The sequence below is a fragment of the Numida meleagris genome, chromosome 1 (assembly GCF_002078875.1).
Source record: "Numida meleagris isolate 19003 breed g44 Domestic line chromosome 1, NumMel1.0, whole genome shotgun sequence".
NCBI classification, from domain to species: Eukaryota; Metazoa; Chordata; class Aves; order Galliformes; family Numididae; genus Numida; species Numida meleagris.
The window spans coordinates 150,803,586-150,817,145 of record NC_034409.1 but is presented as its reverse complement, the minus strand read 5'-3'; the positions used below and the strand labels follow the sequence as shown (position 1 = coordinate 150,817,145).

Below are 13,560 nucleotides of genomic sequence, written 5' to 3'. Positions count from 1 at the left end.
TTCTTTCTTTCTTTCTTTCTTTCTTTCTTTCTTTCTTTCTTTCTTTCTTTCTTTCTTTCTTTCTTTCTTTCTTTCTTTCTTTCTTTCTTTCTTTCTTCCTATCCTAGGGAACAAAATTTCATTATAATTATGGTAAAGTTTTACTTTGTGTTCAGAAAAAAAATCTGTTCAGTAGCAGAAACAGGACATTCCAAGATGTCCTGCCATTCAAGTGTTTGTAAAGATGCTTAGTTCCTAAACACAAGTAGGAAGGAAGCAAAAATAGGTAGCTTTGCATAGCATCAATTTATAAGAGTTGACTGTACTTCAAATGCAGTTTTCCTACCATCTAGACTAGATTATATTCATTTGTAGCCAATCTTAATGTCTAATTGAAGAGTAGCTTTCTGAAGAGTCTGTAACTGTCGCTTGGCTTCATCCTTCTCTGTTTGTTCCTAAGGTTTCTTTCCTCTCTTGTTTTCCTTCTGAAACAACAATGCACTCTATTTTGGGGTTGCTAGTCATGATTCCAGGAATGGGAATCCAACTCTTGAGTACAACAGGCTTTACATAGTAACTTCTTGGCAGAAATTCAGAAATGCTTTGACCAAAGGGAAGGAAAAAAGACCCAGAATAAGGGTAACTTGAAATGAAAGACACTCACAAAAAACTGGGGGGGGGGAGGGGCAGGAGGGGGGAATCCACATAAAAAAATACCTTTAGAACATGAAAGACTGAAGAATTGAGATAAATTGTGATATTTGTTTTTCATGCCTAATTGAAAGCTTTTTGCTACTCTATCACCAAGTATCATGAATACTAAGATACTTCTCTTCTAAATGTGTATGTGTATATGGGAACATTCTAACCCCAGGCTTGCCAAACATCAAGTCCTTCTGTTTGCTCTCTTTTTAAAATTAACTCTTGATGGAGGAATGGTTCTATTCAGCAAGGGAAAGAGTTTAAGTTTTCCCGAAGTCTGGGGAATTAGCATAAGAATAGTCGTGGAAATGATGAACTGTCTAAAAGATTATTCTACTGACAAACAAATGGTTCACTGTTCAAGGTACCTGCGTGGGCCCAGCTTCTCACTCTCCCCCTACCTTTACCCCCTGCAACGCTGGAAAGACTTCTTTGGAGGCAGAGCCACAAAGGGAGATTTGGAATTTTGGCACCTGACTGTGTCTCTTTATATGTCTTCCACCACAAATTCCTTTCCCTCTTTCTAGTTATTTCTCCCTATGCTTTGCCCCACTAATCATCCCCTATTCTGGAAACGACTATCCCAGATGGCAGGATGTGGCCACCTAATATGGTGCTTCTCTAATGCATTCTCATCAATTTTGTCTTCTAATAATGCTTCTTGGGTTCTCAAAAATAAACATCTGCACTATTTTGCACTATTTTCCTTCTTCTACCTTTACTTTGCCTCCTTCCGTCCTCAAATCTGTTAAGAGAGAAAGAAAAGGAATGCACAGGTCACTACAAAAGCCACTTTTCTGAAGAAATGACACATCTAATAATTGCCAAGGTGAACTGTCTCTCTCTTTCCAAAATACATTTACCTGGTGCTAAACACAACAAAACAACTATCATATTTTTTAAAAAGTTTTATTCAAGATATTTAATAAAGTGTACTGTATATTTATGACTCCTTAACCAGAAAACCATACGCTAATGGATATATTTCAAGTTCCTGACCCCAAACCCTTAATTAACTGTAAAACCAACATTCTCATTCTTCTTCAGAGAAGTATTATGTTAGCAGATTTGGAAGTTACTTCTGAAGGGGACTGTTTTTATAGTACCACAGATCCTGAGGGGGGGGAAGTCATTTTATATTCCAAGAAAACATCCACCACTAGCATCAGTGAGAAACAGAGTTCTGTTTTTTTTTTTTTTCTTTTTAAGCCTTAATGACTACTTTTTATTCCATAATCACAGTGTGCCCCTTTCACCTGATGATTTTTTTCAGTCTTCAGCGCACTTCCTTTCCTGCTTTATCATTCATCAGCTATGAGGTCATTAATTTTAAATGGAAGACTCTCTGTTACCAACAGAAAATTTCGTTGTAAATCAAAACTTCTCCAATAGATAAATTAATTTGTCAGTAAGGCAGCTCGGCAGTCCTTTTGTTTTGTATCGAATTTTCCAGAGTCCTCATAGATGACACCACAGAAATCAGGATCACCATTTACTACGGGGTTTCAATCTTGACCGATGTCCTAAAAGAAAGCACAGGCAACATACTTTTCTCTGTGCCCCCAAGGTCTCTATACCTACAACTATCTTGTTTCTATTGTCTGATGGAATATGTTTGATCACACTGCCAATGTATGGATGCATGCCAAAAAAAATGTGTATGGCCATTAAGGAACACTTGTTCACTAGCTGAAAGGGCCCCTTAACACATGTCTGTCCTGAAAAACTTGCACAAAAGCTTAATCTCCAAGATATGACAGCTAACAAATTCATTACAATATATATGGGGGAGGAAGCAAGTGGGATGAATCACAGAGACCAAACAGCTCAGATGTCTACTAAATCTCCACATCAAAACAGCAAGCAGAAAAAAAGCTTTAGAGCTCTTCAAACAAGCTTTTTAACAAACTAAGTATGGTAGATAGTTGTGCTGAGGAAACTATGCAACACAACGCAGGATCTGGGATATGAAGCTTCTGTTTAAAACCACATGTAGCACTGTGAGGCTCAGCACATTGAAACACTCTGAATTAGAATAAACTTTGCTGTCTGAAGGAATCTTATCAGCCAGATCATCTCCCATATTGTGACCTCATTTTGGCCTATCCAAATTGTACTATAAATGAAAGGAAGTGGAGCAAGCACGTGCTTGCTTCGGCAGTCTTCTAAAAGCATACAGACTATGCCAGGTAGGGTGGCCTGGTTTTAGTCTAAGTTGGTCTGGGCCTGGCCTGGGGAGTCAAGAACACAATGCTTTCTCATTCCTCCTATGCTATGCAGAGATTTAGTATAGCAAGGTTCTTCATATAACTCACAGGCTTCAAATCTGTGAATGTCAGTAAGTTAAATAACAGCAACTCACTTCTCCATTTGTGACATGACGTTATGACAGCTGTCCAGCGTAGCTTTCTCCAGTTGATCTCAAGGTCTTAAATGTAACTCTTGCTCAAATTCATATTGCTTTGTATGCAGAAGGGACTAGAAGCATTTGCCAGGAGGAAGAATGGATGGAGATAGAACTTTGGAGAGCTTATGCATGTTTGCTTTTTCATTCTGAACTTCTAAGGAAAAAGAAAAGCAGAGAATGAACATGTGCATTTACTCCTGGGAAAGGCCACTGGTGATGGCAATGTGTATGGAAGGGTAGCAGTGACTATTCTGCAAACATGCACTTGCTTCCTCTTCTGCTCCCTCAATGCTTTGCTTCCTCTAGGTCCTCTTGATCATGGCACCACCACAGCACTTCTTTTTAATTTCTCTTTTTCATATTGGAAAAAAAGTTCAGTTCCAATTACCAGACAACATTTGAGACCGTCTCTGATTCTGGTGAGATGTGGAAGTGAGAGAATTAGCCCTCCACTCTGACCATCCCAACCCTGCTTCCCCTTCGCCCTGGACTGTCAGGATCACAATTCAGGCAGAGGAGGATTAATTACAGATCTCTGCAAGAGAGGAATACTGGTACTGGAATTATTGCTGATACTGCAAAATATTTTGACTGCTTCCAGCCACAGGGCCTGATCCTGTCAATAAACCACATGTGGACCTCCCATCGGCTCTCTGGGTGTTCTGCAAGCAAGCAGACAGGGACTATCAGCCCCTCGCAGAAGCATCTAACAGATCTGCGTGGGGGTATGAATGATGCACTCCAACATATGATTCTCTACACGTAATGCAAATTCAGCCTCACTGCTGAAGTGTTGCAGTAGATTGAAGAACACACTTCTCAGATCCTTTCCCAGAATTTTACGATTCAGGGTAGTTAACTGGAAATGCAAAAGTCAGTGAAGTCGTTGGGTGGCTGCTCATATGGAATTCTGATGCATCTGTGAAGGAGAGAGAAGTTGGCTCATAGCATACTTTCTGTTATCAAAGGCATGCTGGGCTCTAAAGCTAATTGCATAACTGCGTTCAAACAAAAAAACTTGAAAGTAGTTCTGCCCAGCTATGTGAATACGTGCATAGAGCTTGTGTGACTACCACAGTAAAGTGAAAATATCTGTCAATGGCAAAAGATAAAAAAAGAAAAAAGAAATACATTCAGTACTATCTCATGGAATTTTTCCTTCCAGTTTTTAACCAGTAATATCCTCCATTCTTTTGCCCTCTAAGACATTTTTTTTCAAATAAATGGCTTCTTGATCATAAAACAAACCATGACACAAAAAAACCTGCAAATATGAGACTCCATTTCACATGTTGCATCTCAAGGGAAAGGATGAGACAGTAAAACAGCACAACACGTGTTATTTACATTGCTTCATGCACTGTTGGAAGGCTCTCAGACACCACAGCTCAGAGCATGGCTACATGCATACCTAGAGTAGGATCACAAATGATGCATTTTATTTAAGGCTAGATAATAAAAATGAAATTAATTACTTATACGTTCATAGACACAATATTAAAACATGTAATAATCTCGAATCCTTCCACCTCACTACAATCCTTAATTGATTTTTCAAGAATCTGCTAATTAGTAAAGATTCCAGATAATTTAAAATTTCTGAAAAGAAATGTCTATGCAAAATAACAACCTCAGTAACAGCTTATAAGGAGTATCTGGAACTGTACTAGCTTTGAATCATGGTGTTTCAAGGGAATTTTTTATTACAGTTTTGGCTCCAGTGCACTCACACCATGTGGGTTTTTGCTTTGAGTTTTAGGTTTGAATGGACCAAGTACTTCAAAGCAAGACTCTAAATCAGGAAAATGCACTGAGTTTCATATGCTTTCCACTGAAAACCATACCTTGGCCCAGATTCCCTCACAACTGAGTCCAGCCTCGCTTGAAACTCGGCCCACGTTTGCTGAAAACGTTTACAAATCCTATCAAAACTGGCCTGTGATTTAAGTTTGTAATAAAATCCAAACCCAAGAGTTCTGCTTGGTTTCAAATGTCTCTCTGTTCTAGTAATTTCCACTTGTTTCTGTTAAAAAGGAAAAAAAAAGCTCAACACATACAATGTGTGCTGATGACTGCCTGTTGCACTGGTAAATCTGGAATAAGTCCACAAACTCATCCAAGCTATTACAGATTTGCACCATGGCAAGTTTGAGTAGGTTCAGTACAAATTTTATTAAGACAAAGGTGGGAAGCTGGGTATATTCCAAGCCAAAACTCACCACTGCAATGCATGTCTTTTTGTTAACGAAATGCCATGTAAATATCTGTATCCTTCCATGTATAAGCAAATCTCTCTGGGTTTGAACATAACGCTCAAAGCACCTCAGGACAGTGCTGTGCCAAGAGGCAGTGCCCATGCTGCTGGGATTTGCCTGTACATAATCTGCCCCATGGCATTAAGAAGGACATCACCAACACACCTATCATTGACCTGCCACTGGGTTGTACTGTCTGAGGACAGCTTGTTGAGATCAGGGCTCAGGGAAGACCTTATTGCTCTCTTCAGCTCGCTGAAAGGAGGTTGTAGCAAGGTCGGGGTCAGCCTCATCTCCCAGGTAACAGCAATAGGATGGGAGGAAATGGGGACGTTCAGGCTGGATATTAGGAAAAAATTCTTCTCAGCAAGAGTGGTAATGCGTTGGAACAGCCTGCCCAGGAAGGATGTTGCTGTCTCTGGAGGTGTTCAAGAAACGTGTAGATGTGGCACTGAGGGACATGAATTAGTTATTGGTGGTTGGACTAGATGATCTTAGCGGTCTTTTCCAACCTTAATGATTCTGTGATCAAATAAAAGAGCCAACAGCTATCACACAGTGAATCCTGACACCCATTGGTACAAGAGGTCTTTCCTGCAGAGATCTTAGTGAGAATGAAAGAGACAACGCTGCAGCACCCACATAGGGACTTTATGGTTGCAAAGTGAATTTAGATTGGAAATATTGTAAGGATGTAACATGACTGATAAAATGCAAAAACAGACAAGAGTTTTGGCCTGGGCTTTTGGAGACCAGCTGTCCCTTTTGTGTCCTCACCATTGCGAATCCTCATGATGAGAGCTCACTGTGGCACAAGCACACTGCAAACAGGGGCCTACCAGCACCACTCCCTCCAGCTCTGCTTTTCACTCTTTTTCTCTGGGAAGGAAAGGGAGCTGAGTTCACCTAAGACTGTGCAATCAGGACTGCAGAGGGGGGTGTATTTACATTTGTTTTAAATGAGCCTGTTCCCAAAGACAGGTTTACTCTGCCACCCTTTCCCGCCCTCTCTCCTCGTTACGCCCGCACTATGAGTGTGCAGTTACACAGCGCATGGCCCTGAGAAGCACCTCTAGACCCCGGCAGCAACTTTCCCCTCTCGCAGGCACTGTGTGGAGGCTCCCACAGCTCGCTCCCATGCTTTCCGCTGCGCTGAAGCCCAACACCCTCCAGCCCTCCCTCCCAGGCTCTTTTCACCCGAGAAACACAGAGCGCTGCGCAGTGGCTACCTGAGGCCATCGGCCAGGCAGAGATGCGCTGGGGAAAACCAAGTTCCAGCCATGAGCAGGCAGCCCTCCCCTGCCCTCCTCCTCCTCCCCCAGGCCCACCAGAAGAGGCAGGAGCGGGAGCCGCTGCCGGGCCACTGGGCTGTTTGATTGCCTAAGCCTGGTGGCCAGACAATAGGACCAGAAAGAATGGCTGCTTCCTTCCTTCCTGTCGAGTGTTCTGCCTGAGTGAGCAAATTCAATAGCACTTCGCTTCGCAGCAACACCAGGCTCTCGCACAGGCGAAAATCAACAAAGAGCCATTCTCGGGCATTTCCAACTGCACCTAAGCCAAGGCACTGAGCTGTGGAGCCATCCGGCGCGGGGAGGGGGGGGGAGCACAGACGTCGCTCGAGGGTGTGCGGCCAGGGACAGTAAACATCCACTTTATTGTTGGTGGCAAAGAACCATTTTTTCTTTTTTTGACTTTTTTTTTTTTTTTTTTTCCGATGTCTGGTATTTGGTTCTCCATCACACCCCCCGTTTCTGCCTTTTTTTTTTTTTCTTTAGTGCTCCTGCTGCATTGGCTTTGTTAAACCCCTCCATACAGGCTGGTCGAAGGGTGCTGTAAGGTATTCAGGCGTAACTAAACTCGAAGGTGACACAAGGGTTGCTGAGTGCAAAACATAAGGCTGCTGCTTTCTCCAGGTTCAAGCCAGTACACATTTGAATCGCAGGCCAACACTGAAAACCAAATAGGTGTCAGTCAAAGAAAATAGCTAAAAAAAGCAGGTAGGTCGATGACAAAGATTGTGCTTGAGTGGTTATAAACCAAAATATTGTTCCCTGTAATTTCCTTATAAATAAGGTCAGATAATAATGACAGACTGTACGTTATATTAGCGTCAAGCTCTTTTCTGTCTTCCAGATCCCACTCTTTAGTTCAGCACTGTACCAGGCCGAGAGGGAACATTGTGTCACCAAAAGACAAGGGCCTGGGATGCGTATGCCCAGAGCTGCCAACCAGGAGTCACACTCTTTGTAAGCGCTGAGCTTTGAGATCTTTCGGGCCCCTGAACAGGGTTCAGTGCAGGCAGTTTTCCCTGTGCAGAAATAAAGAGTGCACTTAGATTCCCCACTGCCTCTTCAGCGCAGTTTGTACATTGCTGTGCAGGGTAACTATCAGTCCTGTGGGATTCCAGAGCATCTGCAGCGAGGCATCTCCCCTTGCTGTACAAGCACAGCATAGGAGGTGGCTGTACCAAGAGACATCGTCTTGGGAACATCTGGGTTTGTGGATTCAGCGTGTGTGGGAAGAGGAAGGGGAAAGTGCAGAGTTTCTCAGAAAAGAAAGACTCACACGGGATCTTTGGAGTGATCTCTCTCTCGCTCTCTCTCCTAAAAAGCTAATTTTTTTTTGCTTTTTGTCTTTGAAATGAGCAAAGTAAGATTCTGCACTTGCCTGCTGCGTCTGTTTTCTCAAGCAAAGACCTGTTTGTTTTTCCCATTGTATCTGAACCATATTTGAAACAGACCACTGAGCTAATGTACATCAAGCCTGTTTCTTTTCTGCTTCTGACTATGACATTATCCTAACCCATCTGCAGGCATGATTAAAAATATGAAAATCATTTTTACTTTTCTTTTGAACTGCCTTTGATATAGTATTTGCTGTCAGATAATCTACAGAGTTTTAGCATCTGGTAATGTAAAATGGTATATGCTATTGCAGCTGAAGAAATTTAGGTATTTTTATAGTAAGTTCTTCTGTGGCATCCAATATTGCAATTGTGGCTTTAGTTTACAATAAACTTGTGGAACAGTTATAACTAAATTATTCATTTTTATGCATCGGAACACAGTTTACAACCCAGAAAAAAAACTCAGCTCTAAGGATCTTTATTAAGATGCACATACTGCTCACATTATTAGGATAAGTAATATTCAAATATGTCATCACCTAATCTTAGGGAACTGGCTCGCACAACTTTCTGCTATGCAATAATCTGTACATTACAAAACAATATTTCAGTCATTACACAGTGAAGGCTAGATTGAAAGATTTTTGTCTTTCTCCAAGAAGTTTCAAAAGCAGCATGTAGAGAAAAATGAACAAAGGAGAGCTGTATGGGTCTTCATCTTTTAGAACAGAGCATCAAGGAAAAGGTGAACAATTTTTAAGTACAGCTGATGTAGTTGTATCCATTAATGTTTGCATTCTGTTTGCCTGCAGAACGATAACAGCTGCTAACTTAACATGAGGCCCAGTCCTGGTTCAGTTTGCTTTGGTTTGCCTTGGTTATTTTAACCAGTGCAATAAGCTCATGATACCGTGCAGCTGGTTTACTTCTAGCAAAAGTACTAACTTAAGAGGATGTGGTATGCATCCAAATTAGATTTTATCCAAACTCAGGCAAAACTCCTCTATGGAAGCAGTATGTTACCATTTGTCACATGAAAAAAAATTGCATCCATGGATAAAAGAACTGATTTAGACCGAAGACCACCACCTCCAGTCTGTTCCTCAAACATGACATTTCTAGGAATTTTGCTTACGCTGCTTCTTATTTTGTATTCTCTGAACGTGGCCTGTAGATACCCTTTCCACTCATTTCAGCCGGAAGTAAGCATCACCGTAAGGAATTTTCCAGCCTCAGGTTTCACGCTCAGGTTTGTCATATTAACTTGGAGGGCAAACCCAAGCAAACTATCAGATTCTGACATCTGCAGAGGTGGTTGTTGAACATCATTAGCTCAGCCCCCTTCCTTTTAATACCTCCTGTTCTTTGAAAATGGCCTGGCAACTTTTTTTTTTTTAAATAATCTTCACTCTAGTCAGGCTGGAGAGAGGTCAGATGAGTCAGATGTTGGTTAAACCAATAGAACTGAGATAATTTTTGACACTTATAACCTCCCATTTTCATTTTAGTGGTTTGCTCATTCCTCAAACAGTGCCCACAAAGACTTCCCACAGGGTTCTCAGTAATATACTATTTTAGCCTGTGTAGTAAATACTCAAATTAGCCCCATGACACCTGCATTCCTTACAGTCTTTTGACACTTTTGTGTTCAGGTCACAGCTGTGAGATAGAAGAATACTTTTCCCAACATCTGCAGATGGGAAGTGTGGCAGCAGGATGGACAGGAACGTGAGAGCCAGTGGTTGCCAGACTTGCGCAGGCACTTGTGGAAGAGTAGACAGAGCAGCTCAGGATGCACAAATCTGCCTAGGTCCCTCAGCATTTAACCCATGTTGGAGCAATGCCACTGCAGCGATTCCCATCTGCAGTCCCCAGTTTATAGTAAGTGGTTTACTGAGCCATTTAAAACCAAGTTTGTCACAATGGTGCTTTTGATTAAAATTTTTATAGGGGGCCATAGTGGCCTTTGAAAACAGTGGGAGTTGACAGTGGTCTGCTGCTGCTGCTAAAAGTTCAGGAATGCTGAACTTTAAGGTTAGGTTGTCTGATTGCAGTGCAAATATATGCTAAGTGACTTGCCCAAGGTCATTTGTATTATGATATCTATAGTAGAGCAGGCACTGAACACCGATTTTCCATAGCTGTGGTTAGTGCTCTAATCTCTGCTATGAAAAGAAAAAATATTTTCTAATCTGACCAAGTATGTTGAATTGTATTTTAGGCAAAGTTTAACTGGCAATACAATATCCATAAGTAGGCTAATAAGCATATCAGGAATCTCCATCTATACTTCTTCCCTCGGTGAACACCTGAACTAAAATAGAAGTTCATTTTAATTTACACCTTCTGCTATTTTTTGTGCAGACTGCAACCCAAGAATTGAAATGGGACACACTTATTTCCAAGGAAGAGGAATCACAAAGAGTTTTGCACAGAAACAATGAATGATCTGACTTAAGCCAGTTGTGTTTGATCCAAAATGAGAAAGTTGCGCTGGTTAACTGAAGGGGAGGGTTAAACTAATCTAGTTAAACTGCAGTGTATGGCAGGTGGAAGTTTTACACATATTTGGGCTGAACAGAATTTGCAGCTGTTTAACTTAGTGACTTTTGAAAAACTGCGCACAACTTCATTCTGTTAGACAAGGACTGCCATTATGAGGATGCACGTTTCTGCATGACTCCAGCGTCAGAACTTGGAGGGAACTCTTCTTCAGGTTTATTTGCTGGCATTGCTCAGTGAAACTGTCATTCTCTTGCTTTCCATAGACTAATAAATCATAGGGCAGACTGCCCTTCTCAGAGAGCTTAATGGCTTGTCCATATTGCTCATACACTAATATTGCAAAATGACTTATGATTACTGTAATCAATATTCAGTCTCTTTTCCAAAAAAAAACTGACTGTACTGACTCAAAGAGATTACCAGCTCTTCAGTATATGAGGAACTGCAAATATTTACATATTCTTTTCAAATGGAAGGGAAGAATGTCTGTCATTAGGTGACTGCATTTTGATTGGGTCTTATTGAATCAGAATTCGAACATTTAAAATTCTAAAAAAAAATGGAAATGGTGACTAAAGAAAGCAAAAGCTAATAATGGCAGAAATGGCAGTGGTGTGTTGAAATTCACGCAAGAGATGATAGAGTCTAAAGAAGCAGTCTTTTTCATACCCAAGAGACTGCCGTGCACTCAGTCATTTGCAGAAGCATACACAGAGCAGATGGATGAAGTATAATACTATGCTGCATATTGTGAAGTAAGTCATAAGCTCAGAGAGTAGGGAGACATTAGCAAGTAAACTACCTTTCATTTTTGCTCACAGAATGAATCACGGACACAGTTTTGAAGATCTAATACATATATGCTTAATTGTATTAATAGCAATTTACACCTGCAAAAGAAAGTTGACCCTGTTGCAAATTCCCCTTTTGGGTGTGGAGTTGAGGTGAAAACTATTGTCATGCAATGGATCATGAAATGGAAAATGACTGCCTGCAAGCTTTGTTGCATCAGGTGCATTCTGCTGTTGTCTGCTTTACCATGTGATCAAGTACAACAAGCTGATATACCAAACAGCGTGAAAGAAAAGTGCTCTGTATTAAAAAGCGTAAACAACCCAACCGTTTCAAATATAGGCAGAATCTCTAATAAGCAGTAAAACACTCATGCCTCTCACAGCTAATGAGTATTCCCATCTGTAATGGTCTGCTACATACCTGGTTAATTAGAAACTAAATTGCTAACATCTCTAATTATTCATAATGACATTCTTTTACGCCTGTTAAATTAGTTATAAAAATGATTAGCATAAGAAATGCTCAGCTTTGAAATACTAGTCAATAAGTCAAAAAGCCTCTGTTTGCCTGTTTAATCTAATGAAAGGTATTTTATCTCACATGGCATCTAAGTGCACAGGCAAAATTAACCCTGTGAAAGTAAATGGTTTTATCAAACAAAGCAAAGCTGAGTTGCACTGCTATCATCTACATGTACAGACTGTTTCCCTTAGTAAACATATTCCAGAATACTATACATGCTTTGAATATGTTGCATAATTTTCAGGACAACGTGAAAAAAAAAGCTTTGCAAAATATATGTCCTTAATAAAATGATGAGCCAACTGTCTCCCAGGCTTTTCAGACACTTGACTAACCTATTTGCTGAAAAGGTGTATATGAACAGGCAAGTTTTCACAGGGTGTCATTTTCCATATAATCAGGAGGGCTTTGTGCTAAATTGTATAAGAAAGCATTCAGGGTTAAAATTCAGCATGACTCTCCCCCAAACAACCCTTCCTGCACCTTCACCCCCACTCCCACTTAAACTCTTTTGGAGGTTCCTGCCCTCCCCTCCCCGTTCTCCTCTTAGAAGCAAACTCATCACCATTAGCACACAAATGCAAAATAACCAGCCTAGGCCTCTTCCCAGGAATACAAATTAGGGGCAGGTAGTTGAAGAGCTTAGAAAGCTGAAATAGCGAAGTTCACAATGAAAAGGATGAATAGATGAGAGACTGAAAGTGGGGTAAAGTGTTCAGCTTTTGTCATTTAAAGTGACGTCTTTAACTCTTTGCCTTCATGGGGCTGCTCTTCACAAAAATAATAATGAATTGCAATTAAGACCTGAAGGACAAAAGGGAATTATGTGGGAGGAAAAAAAAAAGGAAAAAAAAAAAAAAAAAAGAAAACTTATGATGACGTGAAGAAGAATTTTCTTTCCTTTCTGCAGCGTATGAGTGTCTGGAAAGCTGAAAGGATAGTTTTCGAACAGTCATTGTTTAATATGACAATGGTGCCACTGTAGACAGTGAAACCAATGATGTCATCAAAGCAGCTGGAGAAATATCTGAGATGGTTCACCAGATCTCCTAAATTTATATCGACTCCTGAAGCTCCATACATGCTCCATGTTCTCTTCCACTTTTGGAGACATATTACTGTTTCTTACTGAAACAGGAGATATTTTAGGTGTAAAGTTCCGTTAAGTTTAAAGTTATTTAACCGACATTTATGAAAAGCCCTTGGGAAATTAAATCTCATCCCCTTGGACTCAGCTGCTCCTCTGGACTTGGCTGCCACATATTTGTTTCCTATTGGAACAAAGTTCTGTTTTGTAGAATACACCTATGCTCAAACCACATTAAGAGTAAAGGCTTTAAAAGCCTTCTTTAAAGTGTATTATTTGTGGATATGGAATCCTACTGTTCATTTAAAATTGAATAGTTCTTTGTCCACGCAAGGACCAACAGTTCTTTAAACAAGCCCTCTAGTCCATCTGAATGTGGAGTTTGGGTAGGGACCCAAGTTAGGTACTAAAGCTTTGATCTGTATTTCCTTCTATCTCTCAAGTTATTAGAGGTTCTCAGAAAACCTGGAAAAGACCTTTGAAAGTGCTCCATAAATTTTTATTCTATTTATTACTGTGGCAGTATTTCCAAAGAAAAGTTGCTCATCAGTTTTCTATTTTAACTCATGAAAATTACAAAAGTAAAGGTAAGCCATCACTAAAAAAACTTGTAGCAGGCCATGTAGAGTGTATCCACAAACTAGGGACTGTAGCATGTGGCATAGGACTGCATTAAACAGCA

At 40.6% G+C, this 13,560-nt stretch overlaps 2 long non-coding RNA genes across 3 annotated transcripts in view; one reads left to right on the top strand and one right to left on the bottom strand.

The window, feature by feature from the left end:
• LOC110408285 overlaps window positions 1–13,560 on the top strand; it is an 80,624-nt gene that overhangs the window by 61,218 nt on the left and 5,846 nt on the right. The gene's annotated exons all lie outside the window — the stretch shown is intronic.
• On the bottom strand, window positions 1,575–6,771 carry LOC110408278. Its single transcript, XR_002444267.1, has 3 exons — window positions 6,573–6,771; window positions 3,044–3,242; window positions 1,575–2,204 (listed from the first exon to the last, which is right to left on the bottom strand). It is a non-coding gene; the product is annotated as an uncharacterized LOC110408278 (long non-coding RNA).